Source organism: Canis lupus, chromosome 32, assembly GCF_003254725.2.
Source record: "Canis lupus dingo isolate Sandy chromosome 32, ASM325472v2, whole genome shotgun sequence".
Lineage (NCBI taxonomy): Eukaryota > Metazoa > Chordata > Mammalia > Carnivora > Canidae > Canis > Canis lupus.
In genome coordinates this window covers 27780715-27806882 of record NC_064274.1, presented here as the reverse complement: position 1 = coordinate 27806882, position 26168 = coordinate 27780715, and the positions used below count along the sequence as shown (strand labels likewise).

General features: G+C 35.5%; 1 protein-coding gene and 1 long non-coding RNA gene across 5 annotated transcripts in view; one reads left to right on the top strand and one right to left on the bottom strand.

Moving 5' to 3' along the window:
• The window catches only part of LOC112671610 (uncharacterized), a 47097-nt gene extending 40851 nt beyond the window's left edge, over window positions 1–6246 (bottom strand). For all 3 annotated transcript variants that reach the window (XR_007407839.1, XR_003143729.3, XR_003143730.3), the window contains exons 1-2: window positions 6126–6246; window positions 2500–2535 (exon numbers count right to left, since the gene is read on the bottom strand). This is a non-coding gene — a long non-coding RNA (uncharacterized LOC112671610). The remainder of the gene's footprint in view (window positions 1–2499; window positions 2536–6125) is intronic.
• The window catches only part of DKK2 (dickkopf WNT signaling pathway inhibitor 2), a 370758-nt gene that overhangs the window by 149805 nt on the left and 194785 nt on the right, over window positions 1–26168 (top strand). The gene's annotated exons all lie outside the window — the stretch shown is intronic.

Below are 26168 nucleotides of genomic sequence, written 5' to 3'. Positions count from 1 at the left end.
ATTTTTCAAGTTCTTTTAAAAAATAAATTTAGACCAAGTTTGTTGAAGTATGATTTATGTACAGTAAAATTTATATTTTTATGTATATAGCTTGATTAAAAAAAAGATTTTATTTATGTATTTTAGAGAAAGAGAGAGAGAGTGAGCAGGGGAGGGGCAGAAGGAGAGGGAGAGAATCTCAAGCAGATTCCATGCTGAGCTTAGAGCCTAATACAGGGTTCAATCTCACAATTCTGAAGTCCTGACCAGAGTTGAAACCAAGGGTTGGACACTTAACTGACTGAGCTACCCAGGTGCCCTTAGTTTGATGGGTTTTAAAAAAATGTATATAAGGGCACCTGGGTGGCTCAGTGGTTGAGCCTCTGCCTTTGGCTCAGGTTATGATCCTGGGGTCCTGGGATTGAGTCCCGCATCAGACTCCCTGCAGGGAGCCTGCTTCTCCCTCTGCCTATGTCTCTGCCTCTCGCTCTGTCTCTCATGAATAAATAAATAAACAAACAAAAATCATAAAAAAGAAAAATGTATGTAATTATATATATAATTAATAAAACACAATTCTTTATCACCCCCAAAAGTTCCCTTGTGCTCTTTTAAGGTCAGTCCTTTTTGGGGTACCTGGGTAGCTTACTCGGTTAAGTGTCCAACTCTTGATTTCAGCTCATGTCATGATCTCAGGGTTGTGTGATCAAGCCCCATGTTGGGTTTGAAACTGGGCATGGAGACTGCTAAAGATTTTCTATCTCCCTCTGCCCCACCCCTCCCTTGCATGCTCTCTCCCTCTCTCTCTAAAAAACAAAACAAAATAAAATAAAATAAAACAAAATAAAATAATAAATAATAATAAATAAAATAATAATAAATAATAATAAATAATAATAATAGTCAATAATAAATAATAAATAAAATAATAATAATAAATAATAATAAATAAAATAATAGTCAATCTTTTTTTCCACACCCAGTCTCTAACAATAACTTATTTAATATAGTTTTACCTTTTCCAGAATGTCATACAAATAAAATCACATAGTACGTAGGCTTTTGGATCTGGCTTATTTCTTGAGATTCCTCCATGTTTTTGCATGTATCAGTAATTTAATTCTTTTTATTGTCAAATAATATTCCATCATACAGCTATATCACAATTGTTTCTTCCTTCATGAGTTAATGATATTTGAGTTGTTTCCAGTTTTTGACTATTTAAATAAAGTATACGTGTATATATATATGTGTGTGTATATATATATATATATACACACACATACATATGTTGAATGTTGAAAATCTAACCTCCAATGTTACCATGTTTAGAGATAGGGCCTGTGAGAAGGTGATGAATTAAATGAGATCATACCAGTGGTATTCTTAGTAGAGGAGAAGGTACCAGAGCTCCATCTCTCTCTCTTTCCCTGAGCCTGCACAAAAAAGAGGTTACAGGAGCACACAGCAAGAGGGAGATCACCTCTAAGCCAAGAGAAGAGGATTCAGAATGAAATCCACTTTGCCAGCACCTTGATCTTAGAGTTATTAGCCTCAAGAGCTGTGAGAAATACATTTATGTTTAAGCCAACCAATCTCTGGTATTTTGTTATGGTGGCCTGAGCAGACTAATAAAGTCAATATATATGCACAGGTCTATGTGTGGACATGTTTTTATTTCTTTTGGGTAAATAACTAGGAATAAGATTCTGGGTCAGGTAAATTAAGTATATTTAACGCTATAAGAAACTGCCCAACAGTTTTCCAAAGTGGTTCTAACATTTTGCATTTCTGTCAATAGTGTATGAGAATTCTACTTATTCCACATCCAAGCCAATGTTTGGAACAGTCAAATCTTTTGAAGTATCTGCTATCCTAGAGATGCTGATATCCAGTTGTGGCTATAATTTCACTTGCCTCTGAAATATTGATGTTGAACCTTTGCCATCTTTGGTGAAATGTCTCTTAAATTATTTTGCTTATTTTAAGAAGTTGCATTGTTTTCTTATCATTGAGCTGTAATAGTTCTACACAGTCTAGGCATAAGTCCTTTATCAAATATACATTTTGCAAATACTCCGTCCCAGCTTGAGTCTTTGTCCTTCTTGAAAATATGTTTTGAAGCACAGAAGTTTTAAATCTTAATGAATTCCAAAATCAGTGCTTTCTTTTGTCTTTGCCTCCTTTTTGTATCCCAAGAAATCTTTAATTAATTCAAGTTCACAAACACTTTTCTCTTATGTTTAGCTTGGAAATTTGATACTTTTACGTTGTACATTAGGGCATATGATCCATCTGAAGTTAATTTTTGGCATAAGATCAAATTTACTTTTTAAAATATAGATGTCTTATTCTCGAGTTGTAAAGAGTAAGATGTAGAATAGGACTGCCCTTTCTTACCACATGATTAATTAAGATTATTTTGATCATAGACTTGATGGAATTTAAATGAATACTGACATAGAAAATATTGTCTAACTATTTTTCTTTTCTTGTATTTTTAACTGAACCTATACTTACATCTATGTCTTTTCCAAGCCCTGGACAATCTTCACACTTCATCATTGAGGAGGAAAAAAAAAAAAAAAAGAAGCCAAACAAACAAAAAAAAAAAAAAAAAGAAAAGAAAAAGAAAAAGAAAAAAAGAAAAAGCCAGCTGTAAGAAGAAGGCTGAGAAGGAATTTCATTCCAATACACTCTAATTCATTCCAGAATCACTGAGATTCAGAAGACACTGTGTTATGGGTGAAAAAGCTTTCTAATAACGATAAGGTGCCAATGAAAATCTCTCAGTTGGAATCGCTTGGATTTAAATGGTTTCAGTAGGAAAATATAAAGAAGGACTTCTAGTAAGATGCCTAACAAGTTGTTAGAATCTGCCATACATGGGCAAATTACTTCAGGACACACTGTAAAAATAAACTATTAGATAAAAGGACAAAATGAGAAGGGAAATTTTCTTCAGTAGTTACCATGACATTAGGGGAAATGTTTTTGTTGTGGGTAAGTACTTAGAGACAGGAAACAAAGGGCAAGAATAAATAAGCACTTTTCTAACTGGAGGATGATAATGGAAAGATTCTCTAGAGATTGTGGGTTGTTTGGTTTTTTGTTTGTTTGTTTTATTAACATTTAAGTAAATTGACTGAATAATAAAACCTCCAACTGAAATTAATATCAAACTATCTTAATTGAAAGATGTTAGGCCTATGAAATACATTTAAGGATAAATTCTTAGTTGTGTGAATGTAAAAAACACTGACAGATGAACTTAATGCATATTATATAGTTAAGAGATCTAGTCAAAGAAAAAAAAGTGTAGAACTGATGGCTTCAAGGTGTTCGTTATAACCCAGGGAAGTAACCTGGGAATGATTGCAGCTTGCTCCCCAAGGCACCAGCTCAATGACCTGCCTCCTCAAGAAAACTGGGAACAAATCAGACAAATCAGAAAGCATCATCCTACAATTGTGTAAGAACTGGAATACTACATATTCTCCAGGTCACCACTTCTCAGGCAAAATCAAGCTGGAAGAGTCCCAGAGAACAATAAGTAAAATGATCAAGGGGTTTTTATATGAACATCGATTCAAGAAATTAGGATGCTTTAGGCTTAGAAACATGAAAGCTAACAGGAAATAGGATCAAAGCCTTAAAGTTGTCAAGTCCATGGGTAGGTGGAACACAGGCTTGCTCACAAACTCACAAATAATAAGAACTATAGTCCCTGGTGCTTGACATATTGAATGTAATATAGCTTTTTTAAAGTATTGCTTTGTAGCTAAGACAGTACACTAAGTGCTTTTTTTTTTTTTTTTTTTTTTTTTTTTTTTTTTTTTTAATAGTGAATTAGGCAGAATGAATGAATGGTTTCTAGGATTTTGCTTGGTAGAGCCACAGAGCAGAGAATGTTTAGGTGATATCTCTGACCTTTAAGAAGTTAAGTATATTACTTTTTTTTCAGTAAAACCATAATATGTGTTAATTATAGAACATTTAAAAATGTGGATTAGAAAATTACCCATGCTCTCATTAAGGGCCTACAGAGAAAATGTCACACTTTATTTTTTTTTTTTTTAAGATTTATTTACTTATTCATGAGAGACACACACAGAGAGAGAGAGAGAGAGAGAGAAAGGCAGAGACACAGGCAGAGGAAGAAGCAGGCTCCATGCAGGGAGCCTGATATGGGACTCGATCCTGGGTCTTCAGGATCATGCCCTGGGCCGAAGGCAGGCACTAAACTGCTGAGCCACCCAGGGATCCCAAAACGTCACACTTTAATTTCTGTCATGCTTTTCTCTGTGAAAGGTTTTCTTTATGTATCTGTGTTCATGCTATATATACAGTTTTTATGGAATATTATAGAAATGTTATGTTATTACAAAATTTTAATATTATATTTTTGTGTCCATAAAATTAATTATATGGACATATCATAACTCACATAATCATTCCTCTATTTCTGAGCATCTAGATTGTTGCCAAACCAAGCTGAACCTTTCTAGAGTGACATTTAAACAGTGATAATTCTTCAAAAATAATCCCAGGGCACATGGGTGGCTCAGTCAGTTAAGCATCCACCTCTTGATTTCAGGTCAGGTCATGATCTCAGGGTCATGAGATCGAGCCCCAAGTCAGGCTCTGTGCTTAGTGTGGAGTCTGCTTGTTCCTCTCTCTTTGTTCCTCTCCCCACACACTCACTCTCCCCACATGCACACAAATAAATAAATAAAATCTTAAAAAATCCCTAAGGGGATGTCAGAAGCATAGTAGAAGAGTGGAAAATTTAGGGCCACCTGGGTGGCTCAGATGGTTAAGCGTCTGCCTTTGGCTCAAGTCGTGATCTTGGGGGTTCTGGGATTGAGCCCTGCATCTGGCTCCCTGCTCAGTAGAGAGCCTGCTTCTCCCTCTCCCTCTGCCCACCCCTCCAACCCGCCCCCCCTCATATACTCTCTCTTGGTATCTCTCTGCCTCAAATCAATACATAAAATCTTTTTTTTTTAAAGTAGAAAATTTGAAGACACGAGGTTATTGAAGGTGGCTTAGAATCTATATTTACCTCAGTAATTAACTAGACTAAATAAATAAATAGCATATACTGAAGAGATTTGTAGTATGATTTCTAGGTTTTTTTTTTTTTTTGCATGCTGCTGTGATTAATAAAACAGAAATTCATTTGAAAGTAATGGAATGCACAGTAGCTTTTTGTTATGTATTGTCTCAAAAGTACAGTCACTAGCATGAGAGGAGTTCATAATATCTTTAATTAAAAGGAGATTTTCATGCTTATAAAGATTAGGTAAAATTGCCCCATAGTCATCTCTTGAGTGTGAATACTGGAGCTAGCAATAGTTTTACTAAAAATTTCATTAAAAGCTGTCAGTATGATTGCTTCAGTATGGCTTAGGACAATTTATTTTTTCTTAAAATATTTTATTTGAGGCCATAAAAGAGGAAAAATAAAACTACCAATCCAACAACTACTTTCCTTTGGAGAAAAATGAAGATGAATAATACCAGTATCTTTTCTCAATATAATTGTAATCTAATTAGGGAACCAAAATATACATAGAAACATAAATAAGCTTTCTATAGTAAGTGTAACAGTAAGAGAAGAGAGAGACTCTGGAAAATTTTAAGGAGTAGGTAGCATTTAAGTTGGATGTTGAAGTATGGGTACAATTTATGCAGGTACACAGAGGATTCAGTCTATTAGGAGGGCAGAGTAATGCAAACCCATGGTGGTAATACTGTGCCATAGCTAGGGACATCAAGATTAGTTTGGCTGGATGGGGGAGCTTACTCTAGAAGGCAGCAGAGAATGGAGGTGGGAATAGGGACGGAAGATGGATGAGAGATTTTAAACTTTATCCCCATGTACAATGGGGCCCTTCAAAGAGTTATTTAAAGGTATAATGACATAATAAGTATAATATTCTTATATAATTTAATCTAGAAATGATGTGTATAATGGATTGAAGAGAGACTGGCAGCAAGAATATCAGAAACAGTAAAGAAATGAGGAAATAGTGAGACAAGGTCATTATCCTTGCAGGTGAATACAGTAGCACAGTTTGTATTTCCCAACAAAAATAGATCTACCCAGGAATCACTCCATTATAGGTGAAGTTTCCGTTATCTACCTTCTTTGGGCACCAGTAACATCACTGGGATTTCTCCCAGCATCGTAGTGTCAGGGTAGTCAATCTTCATACATGATGCCTCTCATCTCCCACTGTGACTTTTCCAGGAGGAAGGTAGAATTCGCAAGCTTCTTATGACCTAGACTTAAAGTCACAAAACCTCATTTATGCCATATTCAATTAGTCAAAAGAGTCACAGGGCTAGCCAAGATTCAAGGTGGTAGTACTATACTAGGGCATGGATACTGAAATTCAGCCAGAGACTCATTACCTATTCTTTGATTAGGGTAGAGTCCTTGTTGCTTGAGCATGATTCTGTGTCTGTCAGCCATCAATAAAGGAAGCCATCAATAAAGGAAGTCATTCATAGTGATATAGAATACGGGATTTATTATAGGGAGTAGCCATGCAATTGTGGCAGCTGGGGAAGAAATTTCTGTAAGGCCGCCTTGTCTGGTGACGGTCTGGAGTTGGCTCAAGTAAGCTGTTGGAAAGAAAGGATTGACCCAAAACAGGAGAATGGAGACAAACTAGAACATGAGAAGATGTTCCGCATGAGGACAGACTGCGGTCTGTCACTTCCTCCAACCTTGACAGCCTAGGTCTTTTGCAGAAGAAGCAATGAAAGACTGAAACAAACAGAAGGAGAGGATGGCAGGTAGGGGAGCCATGGGCCCAGCTGCTGCCCATTCCCAGAAAGAGGAGCCAGCAACTTAGCAACACTGCTCACGAACTCCAAGGATGCCTGGTGCCCACAATGACCTTCAGAGCTTCACATCTCCAGCTTCATTTTCCTTTCTGAATCTCCCACGAACTTCTTTTTTGGTCATCTCTACACCAGAAAAATACAGTGAAGGAGATTCTGGGTAACTTAGGTCCAGCTTAGTTATGTTGATATCAGTACAAACCATTGTAAAGTTCTTCTCCAATAATACAAAGCACTCTCTGCAGCTGCTGTGAATATCTGTGCATTGCACTGGTGAAATGGATTGTAGAAATGTAATTGGTTTTTGGCAAGAAAAAAAAGGCCTTTTCAGAGGCACCCAAGGGAGAGTCTCTTCACTGCTTAGATATTTACTAACCTTCAGTTATTTTCTTTTTCTTATAGCATTACAAATTTCACATGAGTTCTTTCAGCAGGTAACTTATGTATTTCTACTTTTATGTAGGTTCAGACGGAAAATATTTGTAAAGAATATTGCTGTGGTTAGAGCTACCCTGAATATGTTTCGGCTTAGAATGTTCTGTTATAAGGAAACAATTTCAATACTGTTTCACTGGTCAACAAGACCTCACTGCAAGAATATTTTAATTCCTACTATATTATAACAAATCTCTCTAAGCAAGAAAAAGTAGATTACCCGATGATTAGACCCTCACCCCTCTAAGCAGATATAAAGAGGAGATGAGCCACTAAGAAGTAAGCTCAGCATTTTGATGGGACAGAAGGAGATGGAGCAGCGAGGGGCAGACTGGTAGGAATGTAAGGAAACGCCATGGTTACAAAGCAGAAAGACTGTAGTCTGTGAAGAACATCTCTTCCCTATGGATGTGTGACCTAGAAATTCAACCTAACGCCTAAGACCAGAGCCTCAGCGCCAACACTCTCCAATTGTGGTCCCTAAGGGATCTTTTTATGGCATCTACTGTAGGAAGAGATAACTGGGGCAAAGGTTGAGAAATTGGGGGCAACAGGATAAGAGTGTCACTTTTTATTTTGTTCACAGTATTATTTCAATTTTTAAAAGTACCCAGTGTTGAGTGCTCATTTTGATTTGGCCTTATGATGGAGTAGGAGGACTCAGATAAGCTCCTCCCCTGTCTTTGATTCCTCTAGCTAGCTCAGAGGTATTTGGAGCAAGATTGCACTGAGAGACCTTATTATTGGGTTCAATCTGTTGCTCTAAGGGAACATTATGGATTTCAATTGTTACTTTGAGAGAATATTCTGGATTCAATTGTTACTCTAAGAGGACATTCCAGATTTGAACACTGGAAACTCTCTTCAAAACTGTGTTGACTTTCATGACAGTACCACAGTTGTCTCTTTTAGCAAAACATGGAATGATGAGAAAACATGGCACAGTAGAAAAAGCACAGGAAATTGAGTCTTGGCTCTCTTAATAGCTCTATGGCGTTTTTTTTTTTTTTTTCTGTTTTGTTTTGTTTTTAAATTCTTATTAAATTGTTATTTTCTTTATTTATAAAGCCAGTTGTACTAATTATCTCTGTGGAGGTAGAATCAGTGAGGAGAAAATTAACTAGAGGAAAAATGTTCCGAAAGAGTGGTTTGTTCCTTTCAAGTATACTCAGGTTTTACTTCTAACCAATGTTCTGTGGGTTGAAAATCAGCACGACCTGAAAAAGGATTGCTGGCCTCATTGACACTCCACATCTTCCCATCTTTATTTATCTCTTAAACTGAACACTATCAGTATGTTCACCATTGCCCTGGCTTCACTTGTCTGACATATAGCTGCAAGAAAGAAGAGAAAAATGAATAGCCAAAATGAAATAAAATCATGTGGAGAATTGTAGTGATGGTGATATTCTAAAATTCTAGGATTATGTATTATTTTAAACCTCTCTTTCAAACATTTCCAAACTTAATTCCAGTATATACAAAATATGTGCAGTGTCTATATTTCAATATACACAATAACCAGCAGTTATACCTCAAGTGGATATAAAAAGGACTCTAAGAATTCTATAGGTAAAAATCATGCTTTCTAAATGTAATTTAACCATCCTTTTTAAAGGCAAATGTACTTATTTTCCTTTTGTTTGATTTCAAGAGAGTATTCAAATTCTTTATATATCAGGATTTTTGTTTTTTGGCTTGCAATCTTTACAAGACTAAAACTTAGGAAGATTATTTTAATCTCATGTAGCCACTGCTATGTATTTCATGAAGTATCTTTGCACTGTGTTTGAACTCAATTCAGGAAGATCCTTATGGGTTTTGTGGGCAGAGAACTGTTGGTTGAAGGTTGGCAAGGCTTAACATGGGGGAAGGAAAATGTAGTTACTCAAATCATTATTATTCCCTGTCCCCTCACCTTTACATTTTTAATGGTTACAAAGACAACTTGAGCCACCTGGATGGCTCCGTATGTTAAGCATCTGCCTTAGGCTCAGATCATGGTTTCTGGTCTTGGGATCCAGCCCTGCTTCAGGCTCTCTACTCTGTGGGGAGCTTTCTTCTCCTTCTCCTTGCTGCTCCCCTTGCTTGTGCTCTCTCTCTCTCTCAAATAAATACATAAAACCTTAAAAAACAAACAAACAACAAAGAGAACTCAATCCTAAAGAGAAAAAAAAATCAATCCTCACCAACATGGACATTCCTATTGATTTTTTATGTGAAACAGTGATCTGTAGATAATTATTTAGAAATAGAAAAAAATATTAGCTCCTTTAGGTAGGATCCTTCATAACCAAAACACCCATTTTTTTCTCACTTAGGTGGATTCCTCCTTGACCAAAAAGTCTTTGTCAGATTGAAAAATGAAATAGAAAGTAACAAAGGATGACCAAATTCATTTCTATTTGGCACACACTTACAACCAACTGTCTTCTAGGTCTTACCTAATCTTTTCTTAACATTTCACATAATAGTCTTTGGCATCTCAACACTCTATTTAAAAACAAAGCCCATTCCTTTTTTTTTCCCAGAGTAGTAGAGTGCTTTGCTCCAGAAATAAGAACGAAATAAGTGCTTCCAAATGCTTAGATCTTCTTTTCTGGACTTGTTACAACTTTCAGCAGGGATGCCAGTCTGACTCCAGACCACAAGAGTATCTGGGCCATGCGTGGGAAATACGTCAGCACCAGTGTGCATGGTTGGGAAGAACAAGTGTGGCCTAATACTGCTCACACTGACACAGGTGGGCTACTTCTTCATCACTGGAGCCACATGTCAACTATTCCCACCCAATGTAAGCGCATTTGTGGCCTTGGGCCAATTCTGTGTGACTGTGAAAATGCATTATTTACCTTGAAACTATGTATGATTTCTCAGGATGGAAAATTATTTTCTTTACTGGTTAAGGACCTTTTTCTTTCAATGTTGAACCCAATTCTTCCATCCAATTCTGAAATAATCAGAGGATAGTTTTATAAAATAGGATTTGTTTTGGAAAAACTGAAGCTCCAACGTTGAAATGTGGCTGGTTTTGCTCAGTGGGACTAGTTTAACTCTTAGTTGAAGCTCCAGAACTTAAAGTAGATGTGAATTAGCAGCAGAACCTATAGCAGCAGAATTTACTGTCTTTGGGTGATACCAGCCGAGTTAATGAATAATTTTGTTTAGAAAGTAATTTAGGCAGCCTTGATGATCATGAAATATTCATATGAATGCTTCGCATAGGGAGAGTAGGAGTTAAAGTGATTTCTAACCATCTCAAAACAATTGGGTGGTGTTCGTAAAGGATTTTGAGATCCAATAGTAAAAAATGATAATTTTGTATTTATTAATCAGGGGAGGATATTACCCCCAAAAGATGGGCATTAGTATGGAGAATGGGACAGTAATCTAAGTCACAGTGAAATAACCTTATCTCTATGGCTAAAGAAAGGCAGATGGGAAGCTAACAAATGGTGTAAAGAGGGATAGTTGTATTGAGTGCTCACCTGCTGATCCTTGGTCCCTAATGGACCTCTGATACTAGTACTGGTGTCACATTTGTGTGTGTGTGTGTGTGTGTGTATGCACATGTATGTGTGTGTTGGGTAGTCTTGAGGAGAAAACCAGAACAAGAATAGATTTGGCATTATGTGATGATTACTTCAGGTCAGAAGATAATTTTACTGGGATGTCAGGGTGGCTCCATGGTTGAGCATCTGCCTTCAGTTCAGGTCATGATCCCGGGGTCCTGGGATCAAGTCCTGCATTGGGCTCCCCATGGGGGAGCCTGCTTCTCCCTCTGCCTAGGTCTCTGCCTCCCTCTCTGTGTCTCTCATGAATAAATAAATAAAATCTTTGAAAAAAAAAAAGAAGATAATTTTTCTGTGTTGCAATGTGTTGGCTTTGTTTTTTTCTTTTAAGATTTTATTTATTAATTCATGAGAGACACATACACAGAGAGAGAGACAGACAGACAGACAGACAGAGGGAGAAACAGGCTCCATGAAGAAGCCTATTGTGGGACTTGATCCTGGGACTCCAGGATTATGCCCTGGGCTGAAGGCAGGTGCTAAACCGCTGGGCCACCCAGGGATCCCCAGCTTTGGTGTTTTAAAGCTTTCTGTGTGTATGTCAGTAAAGGAATTGGTAATTGGAAATGGATATCAGAGTAGAGGAAGAGAGAAGTGGTTCATAAAAGCTTTTAGGAGGAAGAGATTCTTGAGTTGAATCTTGAAATTACTAGGATTAAATTTGGTTAAAATGAAGAGAGAATATTTTACGTTGAGGAAATGATACATAAACAAACACATAACACATAGAGAAAGGTGAGTGAGAGTGATCATTTGGGTAACAGCAAATAGGAAGGGAAAGGGTGTGGTCTATGGGAGGAAATAAGAAAGGATGTGGGCGGAAGTCAGATGATGAAAATTTCTGAGTGGTGCACTCCAGCTACTTGAATTTTATCCTGCAAAGAATGGGGAAATGTTTAAGCAGAAGGACATAGTCATACCCTAATGGTAGAATTTGGAAAATTGATTCAAGAGGGTCAAGTTGGAATTAGATGCAGTCAGAATAATTCAGCTAGGAAATTATGAGGCAATAATACTCTCCTAAATAAATGCAAATAAACTCTCATCAAAAATTTCTCCAAGTAAATACTGGAATAGTTAATTTTCTGTACTTTTTTTTTGTCAGAGCAATATGTTGCTTTCTAATAATGGTAGTTTAAATATCATATATATATATATTTCCAAGTCATTTTCGTGTGTGTGTGTGTGTTAGAAATGATTAGTAAGTGTGCCAAATAGTTATGGAATTAATATTTTGAATGGTCTTGTGACTCTCAGATGTTAAATATTTATTACTTCTTTTTTTAAAATTTTTATATATTTATCATAGTCACACACAGAGAGAGAGGCAGAGACATAGGCAGAGGGAGAAGCAGGCTCCATGCACCGGGAGCCCGACGTGGGATTCGATCCCGGGTCTCCAGGATTGCGCCCTGGGCCAAAGGTAGGAGCCAAACCTCTGCGCCACCCAGGGTTCCCAATATTTATTATTTCTTACTGATACTTCAGAAATAGTTTTAATGTCATTCAAATTCATTGAAGATACTTAAATACTCTAAGAGATCTCTTTTATTTTAGTTCCTCTCAGTTTCGTCTTTCACTTAAATTGGAAAAGGTAAAATTTTTTAGAATTTCAGAAGAGAACAAAAATTAAATAATTGTAACATAAGCTTATCTTCCCATTTCCTTCAAATCTAAGAAATAAGGTTGATGTGCCCACTTAAAAACAAGTATTATAGTGCTAGTTAATACTACTAAATAAAGTTTGACATATACCATGGAATATTATCCAGCCACAAAAATAATGAAGTCTTGCCATTTGCAATGACATGGATGGATCTAGAGAGTATAATGCTAAGTGAAATAAGTCAGTGAGAGAAAGACAAACACCATATGAGTTCATTCATATGTGGAGTTCGAGAAACAAAACAAATGAGCAAAGGGGAGAAAAAAGAGAGAGCCAAACCAAGAAAAAGACTCTTAACTCTAGAGAATAAACTGATGGCTACCAGAGGGGAGATGGGTGGGGAGATGCATGAAATAAGTGATGGGGATTAAGGAGTGCATTTGTTGTGATGAGCACCGTGTGTTGTATGGAAGTGTTGAATCACTATATTGTACACCTGAAACTAATATTACATTGTAGGTTAACTAACTGGAACTTAAATAAAAACTTAAAAAAATAAAGGACATGAGTTACCAAAAAAGAAAGAAAGAAAGAAAGAAAGAAAGAAAGAAAGAAAGAAAGATAAGAAACAGGCCCTCCTATGAAGTAGAATGTTTTTGCTTCTTGGAAGGTATAATTAATTAAGACTACACTGTATACTATAAAGGATATTGGCTTTCTAATCTCAGTATACTTTATTTCTTTGAAACCAATTCACATTTGAAAGGATTTCTTTTGTTTGTTTTATGAAAGGATGAATTCTAAAAACAGTTATGGCTATTCTTTATATTTAAGAAAACCTCACACAAAAAGTGAAATTGTACATTTTTGTCTATATTTTATAGGAAGAATCCTTTTCTAATAAAAAAGGAAGGAAGGTGTGATAATGTTCTGACTGGGACAACTTGATATCATCAACCAATGTCTAAATGTTAATTTAATTCTAAATGAAACGGGACTTACATGAACATTTTGACAATCAATAGAAGAAACAAGAGGCAAAATCATTAAGGTGCCTGGTCATGGAGTCACTTTATCTCCTTAGTTCACACAGATATTACTTCTCATTTTATGAAACCACCACTACATGTAACACCAGCATATGCTTACCATATGCTTTTTTTATCCTCAAGTTTGTTGCGTGGATAGTATGTATAGTTCCTAGCACAGAATGTGTATAAAGTATGTTACATGGGCCAGCATCATATAATTTCATGTAAATTCTGCTAAAGGGCAACATTGGAATATGACAGTAAGAGATATAGAAGAAGATTCTTTCAGCAAATTATTATTATTATTTTTCTTTCACCAAATTAAAAACCCATTTCCCCTCCTATCTATGTTTGGTATTTTCCATTGAGACACATTGTTCTCTAAGACAGGAGTTATCTTTTTTTTTAAGATTTTATTTATTTATTCATGAGAGACACACACACACAGAGAGAGAGAGACGCAGAGACATAGATAGAGGGAGAAGCAGGCTCTCCTGCAAGGATCCCGGTATGGGACTAGATCCTGGACCCTGGGATCACACCCTGAGCTGTAGGCAGATGCTCAACCACTGAGCCACCAGGTGTCCCAGGAGGTTTCATTTTAACATTTTCCTGAAGATTTTAAAAAAAGTATAAAGGAACTTTATTCTGATCCATTATAAACACATAGGCATATCAGGAAAAAGCCAAACTGAGAAGCTCAACAGAGAGATGATATTACAGAAGACAGTGTTGAACCCCTAGGTTTGTAGCATATCTCTGTGGGCCTCACTCTTTTTTTTTTTTCATGAAACCAAATGTTAAGTGGGGTTATATCAAAATCACGTGGATCCAATCACCATGGAAATATTTTTGTAATTGCTTCCTGGAGGAGCTGCAGAGACATTAGTATTTATATGCATAAATGTCAAGCTTTTCTAAATTTTGCCTCTTTTGGAACACAACACGAAAGGCCAAATCCAGTCATCATGGATATAACAGAAATCCCTATATAGCAAAAGATCTCTGAGGTCAGTTGCTTCCCAAGTTTAAACTATAGCAGAATTCAGACTTGTACAAAATTTAACTTGTATTTAGGCAAACAGTTTTTTAAACAAAGCTTATAAAAAGGCTATCAAACCTCCCTGGCATGGTGTTTAGCCTTATAGACCTAAGACTTGGTGGAAGAAAGGAATGAAGTGAGAAAAAGAAAGAATTGAAAATAAGAGAAGCTGGAGAGTAAGAGAAAGAGATAGGACTTCTCGCTAACAAAGAAAGGTCTTGAGTTCAAACTGGCATTTATCTGACTGTGGTCAGGGGTCCAGTCACAGAGAGACATCCAAACTAGAAGTAAGAGACTGGTAGAAGGAAGCTGTGAAAATGTTCTGACTTGGACAACTGGATATCGTCAATGAAAGCATTGCCCTTTAGACTCTTCCTTTGTTTCTTTTGTTATTTGGTAAACTTTTCTCCACCTGTATCTCTGCGCTGAAACTCAGATATCTGAGATGTACAATGGAATCTTGCCCAAATATTTTGTGAATTTGTTTTTACTTTCATTGGTCAACTCATTATTTTATGGTATAGGGTTTAAAAAAATGTTAATATGCTCCAGGCTCACAGTTTATTTTAAAACTAGGTTTTCTGTCATGATATCTCCAAATATTTTTGCTTACTTGTATATGAATTCAGTATCTTAAAATGGCATGTCCTTAACTTAGGTGGTGTAGAGATTTGGGCACAGTGGGTTAGTTGTTCCAGCGCTTTTCCTTTTTCTTTTTCTTCCAGGACTTCTCCTTTTCCTTCCTTCCTTCCTTCCTTCCTTCCTTCCTTCCTTCCTTCCTTCCTTCCTTCCTTCCTTCCTTCCTTCCTTCTTTCCATCCATCCATCCATCCATCTAAATAAAATGCAGGTTAATTAGGGTGCTTGTCTTGGACTCTTTTTTCTTCCAGGACTTTTCTTGATTTGAAAGCTTTATTGTATTTAAATATCCAAAGGAAATGAGGTTTCAGTGGACTTCTTTATACTCTGAAAAATTTTGTAGAAAAGGAAGTACATTAATATATGGAATGAGGTAGCCAAAGTGGTTTGCTTCTTCTGCATATCACTACATTGATGGCAATTGTTATTCTAATACCTTTTACTGTGCTTCAAAGAACATTTATAGATGCTATCTCATTAGCTTAGTAAGGCAAAGAAATCAATGTTCACACAATCACTTTGGTAAATACTCAAAGATACTGTCAAAGACATAATAATTCACACAAGCCATGAGGAACCCTCTGAAGTTCCTTTCCCACTCTGGGTGAGGATTCTATCCAGTGAATTAAATTTTGAGATCAGTACATTTCTTTCCTTCAGGCCTATTCTTAGTCTTTCCTCTCTCCCTCAAACTCCTTTGAGATCCATGTGAACACCCACAGTATTTTGGCATCTGAGACAAAGACTGATGTAGTGATTTCCTATCTCTTACAGATAGTAAGTGGAAAGCTGGGCTTGGAACTGCAACCAAGGAGAATTCTTTGTTGTTGAAATCATCAAATGTCCAGGCGGGACACCTGTGTGACTGAGTCTGTTGAGCGTCTGACTCTTGATGATCTCAGGGTCCTAGGATTGAGTCACGCATAGGGCTACATGCTCAGTGGGGAATCTGCTTAAGAATTCCTCTTGCTCCTTCCCCCTCTACCCTCCCTTGGCTCTCTCTGTCTTTCAAAAATAAAATAAATAATTTTTTAAAAAATAAATAATTTTTTTTTAAATAAATAATTTTTAAATAAAAAGTTTATCCACCTTTCCTTTAGTTTTGAATGTCTTTTCTGGCAATGAGCATTTAAACTGACAAGATTTAAAAAAACTGCCATCCTCTTGGTATTTCTTTTTCTATTCATATCATTTGGCATGGTGTGAGGAGCACTTCTTTACAGGCTTCCAATTCTTTTTTCAGGACATTTATAAGAATGACTATGTAGGAAAATGGCAAGACCTTGGGCATAATGGTATCTATTTATAGTATACCCATTGTATGATACACTCTATTGTTTATTTAAAATGTATGGTACTTACAGGGACCCTTCCCTCTCTGGGAGAGATATTCTTACCACCCAAATTTATCAGTGTTGGCCATATGACTTGCTTTAGCAAAGGGAATATAAGCAGAATGGACACATCCCATATCAGAGCATAAGGTTTCAAAGCCACTCCATATATGGCCATTGTTCTTCACCTGTTCTTGTAGAACATTTCTCAGATTAGGGCCACTCCTTCTGCTTAGGTTTGAGAATACAGAAAAGTATGGGGCAGGGCCACAGCTAACTCACAGCCAAAGTCATGTGAGTGAGAAATAAAACCTTTGTTGTAAGTCACTGGGGTTTGGAGGTTGGTTGTTCTCACAACACAATAAAACACATGCTGACTGACAACACATATTACATGTCCAGGGGCCACTGCTTGCATACATAATGGCTTTTGATACATTTTCCATGGATAATTTTGACATAAATATCTTTGTCAACCGGGTAATACCTGATACCCAGACGGGATGTTGCACCAACAGCTAAAGCTATAACTCTATATTACTATTCACAGATCTTACAAAAGAGAAAGGAACATGAGCTTCTATTTTAATGTTATATATTTACTATCACATTATGGTTGATAGAGAACTTTCATATACATTATCTTATATTCACAACAATTCTGTGTAATAGGTGTCCTCATCTCCATTTTTTATAGAGGGAACATTGCTGAAACTTAAAGAACTGGAACACATTTTCTCAAAATTCTGCATTATTAGTAAAGATAGACAAGGAATAGAAAGAATAGGTCGCCAGTTCAGTGCTTCTCCTCCTGCCCACTATTTCACAGTCATCATCACGTGTGACTTCACTGTATGATTAGTTTTCTGTTAAATAAATACTTAAATTTGCAGATGAATTTATAAGTACCATATTTAAAATCATTTTAGGGATGCTTGGCTGGCTCAGTGAGTTAAGCATCTGCCTTTGGCTTAGGTCATGATCGTGGGGTGCTGGGATGGAGCCCTGCATTGAGAGCTCTCTGCTTCTCCTCCTTCTGTTGCTCCCCCACCCCCTGCTCATGCTCTCTCTCTCTCTCTCAAATAAATGAAATCTTAATAATAAAAAAGGAAAGGAAAAAATAAAGCCACTTTAGATGGACATATATAGGAAATTTTGAGGATTCAGTTCTTTCTGCATGAAAATCACATGTCACGGAGGTGTAGAGGTTAAAATGAAGAGAGTGGAGTGAATTATATTCCTTAGAAGCTGTCCATTATACAATGATAGGGATGCCATGGGCATTCAGAAATTAGGAAATATTAATGTTTTGTTCAGCTTTTATGCCTACCCATTGCTTCTTAGTTACGGCCACTAAATTACAGTAGTGAAATTGGACTAAAACATGATTTCACTAGAGCTGGTTCTTGCTGCATTGAGTAGCAAGAAGATGACAATGCTAGTCATAAATATTATGTGATATTCAGATAGCTATTGGTAAATCAGAGTGAGTCCTACTCTATATTTCTATAGCCAGTTTAGTTTTGCTACATAGGCTCTAGTATAACAAAGTTCAATGAAAATTTTAGTTCTCTGTTTCATCCTCTCCTTTCTCTTTGTGTGCATCTGATTGCTGGTGGATGAAGAGGGTATAGAGTAACTCTGCCATGGAAGTGAGACAATTTTTCTGTTCTAGAAGTAAGTTGTGTGACCTATAAGTTGACATGCTTGATAAATGTGCATGTTTTTTAAAACTTGCTTCTCGCTTCCTACTCCATAAAGATCTGTGCGTATATATACATGTACATATTATGTTTCTAAAATTGGCCCTGTATTGCTTTAAATTTGTCTTGACTGTTGTTGCTATATTTAGTTTTTATATATAATTGTTATATATAATTGTAAAAATTTGATGATTTCAAACAAACATTATGATGTTACCAAAACTGTTTTAAATGTGGTAAAAGTTTCTTGGCCAGGCTAAAAATTAACCAAATATATTTTCACCAATTTATTTATTTATTTGTTATCATAGAACTTCCTCCAACTGAATATTCATAATAGAGTAGAAAGATCACAATGGCAACATAAAGTAAATAATGGGCAAATTTTATTTGTTAAACAATGTCATTTAGATCTGTATTTGATCATATGTTATATACTAAGTTCAATGGACAATAATTAATATGATGAAAAATAAGAGGCTGCAAACAATTAGCATATATTATTGTGCTATATCCAAACATCCTGTTATTAAGCATTTCTTTTGAATGAGTAAATGCCTACCCTAATAAATACTTACAGTATCCAACTAGCAGCTTATGAAGAGGACACGAAGTAAGAGTTCTTTTTTTTTTTTTAAGGTTTTATTTATTTATTCATGGAGACACAGAGAAAGAGAGGCAGACTCAGGCAGAGGGAGAAGCAGACTCGATGCAGGGAGCCCGATGTGGGACTCGATCCCAGAACTCTGGGATCATGCCCTGAGCCAAAGGCAGATGCTCAACTGCTGAGCCACCCAAGCATCCCACAAAGTAAGAGTTCTAATGGTTATTCCCACAGAGAATGGGGAGTCATCTGTTTAGGTGGACCCCACCATATTTTATGTCAAGATAGTAAAACCAAATCAGATAGAAGCCTTCTGAAAGACAGTTTCCTTTGTAAATGAAAACATCAGTAGACTGTAGGTTTAGGCTTCAGAACTGTTCATTTTAGTTCTAGAATCATGTTTCATCCACTAGGAAATGCTTTTATCTTCCATTCAAGGAAGATATGACATGAACAGTGATGGCACAGCATGCCTAGTATAAGAGATTATACATGACATGCAGATGCTTGAGGTTTGTGTAGTGTAGAGATGGAGACAATGTGTAAAACTGGGGAGATAGAGCTAAACAAAATCGAATTTTAAAATGAGTTTTCCTTTTGCTAATTCTAAGGTTTTTGATCTTGTAGAAATTATGAAATCCAAATCATTATAGCTCTCTGGTAGTTGTGCTTCTATATTCCTAATAACAAGTATTATCTTATTGTATGAAATATTTTCTTTGAACTTCAAATCCTGCACATCGATTTTTCTTGTATAAGTATTACAATTATAATTTCAAGTTAACTTGGTTTATCTTGCTGCCTGATTGATTTCAATCATATAATTCATATTTCTAAATATTTGGAGATTCTTATTGAGGTTCATGATCATTGTTATATGCAACTGGGCTATAACCAAAATTTTGTCTATGCCATGTAATAGGATGTAAGAATAGAGGTAGTGGTCTATATGTAGTGATTTTGACAATAGGAAGGTAAGAAGGAGTTTCAGTTATGTACTAGTATGATACTCTGTTTCTAGCATTGTCTTTTCTATATTGATTCAGCAAAGAGAGAGAAGTCACAGTAAACTTGACTTGTCTGGTCTCTATACACATCCATCACCAGTAACTGAGATAATCATGAGCAAGGCTGTTTTCCCAGTTATAAAATATTATCATAATTCTGAAGTCTAAGAAAGATATTTTGGAAGGAAAGACCTTCCTTATTTACTGGAACCCTTTTCTCCTTTCACTGTCTAAAAAAATAAAAATTATAACAGGATAAAGTTTTATGATGTTTGTAATTTGTATTTTAATGGAATTTGCAATTAACCCAAATGAGAATAAATCACTATAATATATAAAAATTTCAGATAAAGATTTACTTTAAAAATTTATTAGAGCTTATATTTTAAAGTTTTAGATGTATAGAAAAATTTAAAAAGAATTAGTATAGAATTCCCACATACCCCTTCACCCAATTTCACCTATTATTAATATCTTACATTTGTATGGTATGTTTGTTAAAATTAATGAGAAAATATTGATATGTTATTACTAAAGGTCATTTATTTAGTTTTCCTTAAGTTTTGCCAAATTATTCTTTTCTGTATCAAGATCCAATCCAGGATCCCATATTATATTTACTTGTTATGCCTCTTAGGCTCCTCTTGGCTGTGACATTTTCTGGTACTTTTTGGTTGTTTTTGATTACCTTGATAGTCTTGAGGGGTACTAGTAAAATATTTTACAGGATGCCCCTCAGTTGTAATTTGATGTTTTTCTCAAGATTCGACTGAGGTTGTTAATTTTAGGGAAGAAGAGGATAGAGGGTAAATACTATTTTCATCTTATTACATCAAGGGTACATACTATCATCATGATTTATTACTGATGCTATTAAACTTGAGCACCTGGCTGAGGTAGTGTTTGTCAGATTTTTCCATTGTGACATTACTCTGCCCCCTCCTCACCCTTTTCTGTAGTATACACTTTGGAAGGAAGTTACGACGTGCAGTCCACACTTAAGGAATGGAATAGCTACATAAATTATTTGGAATTCTTTAAAATAGAGATTTATTTCTTCCCCACCTTTAAATATTTATTTGATTATTTATATCAGTATGTACTCCTGGATATTCATTTATATTATACTTTGGGTTATAGTCCAACTACTTCATTTCCTTTGTTGCTCAAAATGTTCCAGTTTTGGTCATTTAAAAAAAAAAGATTTTATTTATTCATTCATGAGAGACACACACAGAGAGGCAGAGACATAGGCAGAGAGGGAAGTAGGCTCCCTGTAGGGAGCTTGCTGTGGCTCTCGATCCCCAACCCCGGGATCATGCCCTGAGCTGAAGGCAGACGCTCAACCGCTGAGCCATCCAGGCATCCCCAGTTTTGGTCATCGAGATCGATTTTATTTGGCTTCTGTTCCTTTGAGATATACTACCAATATATATATTTTTGGAGCATTTCCTTAATTTCTGACACCATAAAATACTCTAGGATTATCTTGTAGATTTTGTGCCCAGTCTAAGAATCAGTCATTTTTCCAACAAAGCCTAGTTTCTTTTATAGGAGAATGGTATTAAAAACCAAGATTTAGGCACTAGTGTTCTTGTTTCTATTGAGATGTCATTATTTTAAAGACTTATCGGCTGACAAAGCAGGGACGTATGTGTGTTTATACTAACCCATGTATATGCACTTATCTATATGCATATAACCTAGGTAGATGCACATCTATATGCAGATGTGAAATTATCGGCACCTATTTTAAGCTATACGTAAGTTCAGACTGATGTCTCCAAAATCAATTCAATACCAAGTGGATCATTCTAGCTTCCTCCCCATGCTTATCTAAATTCCCCTCCAGCAGTGAGGAACCTGGGTCCTACAATCTAACATCAGGTTACTAAATTGTTTTATTGTATACATGCTTTATGGCCCAGCAGGTGATCTATCACAGTGAATGTTCCATGGGAGTTAGAAAAGAATGTGAATTTTGCTGTTGTTGGATAGAATATTCTATAAATGTCAATTAGATCCAGTTATTTAGCAATGTTGTTCAGTTCACCAATATCCTCACCGATTTTCTGCCTGTTTCATCTATCAAGTACTGAAGGAAAAATGTTCAAGTCTCCAGCTAATAGTGAATATGTCTGTTTCTTTTTTCAGTTCTATCAATTTTTGTTTTATGTATTTTGATAGTCCATTGTTAGGTACATATGTGTTAAAGATTCTTGTCTTTTTGAAAAATTGATCCCTTTATCATTACATAATGCTCCTCTTAATCCCTGCTAACTTTCTTCATTTTGAAGTCAGGTTTACTTGAAATTAATGTAGCTAGTCCAGCTTTTTGTTGTTGTTGTTGTTGTTGTTGTTAGTGTTACTATGCTATATCTTTCTTTATTCTTTTACTTTTAACCTATGCCTCTCTATTTCGAGTGTGGCTTTTTTGTGTGTGCCTGTGGACAATATATAGTGGTATCTGTTTTTTGTCTACTCTGACTCTTTTAATTGATACAGTAAGATAATTCACATTGAAAGCAGTTTTTGATGTAAGCAGGTGAATATCTAACGTATTTGTAACTTTTCTTTTTGTTACACTTGTTTTTCACTTCTTTTTTCTTCTCTTTTTCTATCTTTTTTGTTTTATTTTTTATTTTTTGCCTTCTTTTAATTGTACAATTTATATAATTCAATTTTCCCTTCTCTCTTTAACATATCCATTTTACTTCCTTCTAAATTTCTTTTAATGGTTTCACTACAGTTTGCAGTATAGATCTTTTTTATGAATCTACTTTTAAATAATACTACTTCATGGGTAGTACTAGAGTTTTATTCTTGGAATTTTTTAATAGTATTCCCCATTTTGCCCTCCTATTCCTTAAAAATTATTGTAATTCATTTCACCTATTTACTATAATTAGAGTACATTATAATCTTATTACTTTCATAATGTTTATCCATTAGATTAAAAGTAAGAAAAGTATTTTGTATCTATATTCCTTCTCCAATTCTTTCCATTCTTTAGGTACATCTAAATTTCAGACCTATACCCTATACTACTTTCTTTCTCCCTGAAAAACATCTTTTTTTAAAGGCTTTATTTTAGAGAAGTTTTAGGTTCACAGAAAATTGTATGGAAGGAAGAGAGATTTCCCTTATACTCCCTCCCCTCCCATATGCATAATCTCTCCCACTATCACCATCCTCACCAGAGTGGCATTTTTTACAATAGATGAACCTATATATATATATATAATAGAGGCATTTTTACATTTTTTACAATAGATGGACCTATATTGACACATCATAATCACCCTAAATCCACAATTTATCTTTTTGGTTGCTGTACATTCTTGGGAAACATGTAAAATAACATGTATTTATTATTATAGTATCACATAGAGTATTTTCTTTTTTTTAATTTTTTTAAAAATTTTTATTTATGATAGTCACAGAGAGAGAGAGAGAGAGAGAGAGAGAGAGAGGCAGAGACACAGGCAGAGGGAGAAGCAGGCTCCATGCACCAGGAGCCTGATGTGGGATTCGATCCGGGTCTCCAGGATCGCGCCCTGGGCCAAAGGCAGGCGCCAAACCGCTGCGCCACCCAGGGATCCCCACATAGAGTATTTTCACTTCCCTAAAAATCCTGTGTACTCCCCTCAAAGAACTTATTTTAATATTTCTTGCAGAGCAGAGCAGGTTTGTTGGCAATGAATTTCCTCATTTTGTTTATCTGAGAAAGTCTTTATTTCTCCTTCACATTTGTAGCATAGTTTTCCTGTATATAGAATGTTAGGTTGACTTTTTTCTTTTAGTACTTTAAATATTTTACTTCATTCTCTTTTTGCTTATACAGTTTTTTGAGTGAAAAATCTACTGAATTCTTATCTTTTCTTTTATATATATGTAAGGGGATTTTTTTTAACCCTCTGCCTCCTTTCAAGAGTTTTTCCTCTGTCTTCGGTTTTCTGCAGTTTGAATATAATATGACTTGGTATAGCCAAGGCCACAGAAGCTTCAGTTTCCTCTAGTGTCCTTGTTTTTGTGTCCTCTGTTGTTGGGTTCCCCTAAGAACTCTTTCTTAAAGAGTTTGAGCCTTGTAGTTCTTTAAACTGTAATCCACTGTTATTTTATTAGAGAGTTATTGATGTGATGATAAGGAGTTGAGAAGGAGGAGGAGGAGTGTTTTATAAGCTTATGATTAAATCTCAGTCATATAGTGGGTATGTGTCCATAAGCTGTTACCTTCACAAGTGTTTCTTTCCCTTACCTGCTCTACCTTGTGAGAATCAAAAAAGGTAGAGATGTTTAGGGTTGGGTAATAGGCTCTGGTAAAATCTTTTCACTTGAGAGTAAGCCTTTGTTATGGAGAACACACTGGAATAATTTCAAACTGGTTATTCTCCCCGTCATTCTGCCAAAAATAAGAAGTGATTTTTCTTGGGACTTTACGACAAGAACATGCTGGAGTTTCTGAAGTACAGTCCAAGAAAGTATGCCTCCACCTCCACTGCAATCTCTAGGAGTCTCATTCTTAGGGTAGTGTAAATTCTACTTCAAGCATTTAATCAAATTAGCACTTACATTTTCCTACCAGTACATGGGTCTAATGGCTTCTGCTTCAGCTGAGTTGATCTCAGCTGTGTTTCTCTATATTTGCCTGTCTCAATAGACAGGGGTAGAGGTTTGTCCTGTGATTGATTCTCTCACATGTCCAGCAAAGCCATTGATTTTCAGTTTTTTTCAGCTTTTTTCTTGTTGTTAAGGCTGGGAGCTATTACTTCCCAGCTGAAGTCATGTCAGACCTGAAAGCAGAAGTCAATATTTACATTTTAAATAAGTAAAATTACTGAATGTTTCCATTTTTAGGAGTCTTATTTTTCTTATGGAAAATGATACCACCATTGATAGCAGAGATAAAAATTTCAAAGTCCATGAGGAAACTCATTGCCATGAGAGAAAAGTCACATGTACAATAAATAGGAGTACTTGGGGAACTAGAGTAACCAGAATATATTCTGAAATAGACTTTAAAGAAAGCATATTAAAAAGGTTACAGGACGAAAGAAATAAAATAAAATCCATAAGAAAAGTATAAGTCTATACGATAAAATGAATACATAGATTTAAGCATCAAACATAGTTTTTATAACTAAAAATGAAGGTTTAAAATAGTGAAAACAATAGATGAATTAAAGCATTGATTGAATATAGGTAAAGAAAGAACTACATGGTAAACCAGAAAAAAAGAACACTTAGAATGCAGCTCAGAGATTAAAAGAGAAAAGTCATTACAATTGAAGGAGGATAAAATAAGAAACTCTAATACGTATCTAAATGGAGTCTCAGTAGGAGAAAATAGAAGGGGAGAGAAGAAAAAGTTGCAACGTTATGATTCCAAATTTTTAAGAGTTGTAAAGGATTATAAGTCCTCTATTTGTAAAAGCATGACAAGTTCCTAGTAAGGTAAATAAAATGCAAACCCAGTCCTTAAAAACATCATAGAGAAATTGCAAAATATTAGGGGAGAGAATAAAAGGAAAATTTTAAAGGCTACTAGATAGCCTAAACAGAATAGCTATAAATAAATAAGAATCACAGTCACAGAAGGTTTCTTAGGAATATCAATAGATCTCAGAAGGGACTAATATCTTTGAAATACTGAGAGGAATACATGTTTATTCAGATTTAGATACCTTCCCTGCACAACTATAAATAAAATGAAAAGGTAACCTATGGAATGGGAGAAAATATTTGCCAATCATATATCTAATAAAGGGTTAATATTCAGAATATATAAAGAACTGATTCAACTCAAGAAAAAAACAATCCAATCAATAAATGGGCAGAGGAATTGAACAGAGTTTTTCAAAGAAGACACCCAAATGATCAACAGGAACATGAAAATATGCTCAACATCATTAATCAAAAAAAAAAAAAAAAAAAAAAAAAAAAAAAAAAAACATCATTAATCAGGGAAATGCAAATCAAAACCCCAATGAGACATCCCCCCACACCTGTCAGGATGGCTTAGTATCAAAAAGATAAGAAATAACAAGTGTTGGCAAGGATGTGGAGAAAAAGGAACCCTCATGCACTATCAGTGAGAATGTAAATTGGTACAGCCATTATGGAAAACAATATTGAAGTTCCTCAAAAAATTAAAAACAGAATTACTGTATGATCCAGCAATTCTACTTCTGGGCATTTATCAGAAGGAAATGAAATCACTATCTTGAAAAGATATATACACCCCCATGCTCATTGCAACATTATTATTATTATTTTTTCAATAGCCAAGACATGGAAACAATCTAAATGTTCATCAATGGATGAATGGATAAAGAAAACATTATACACACACACACACACACTTA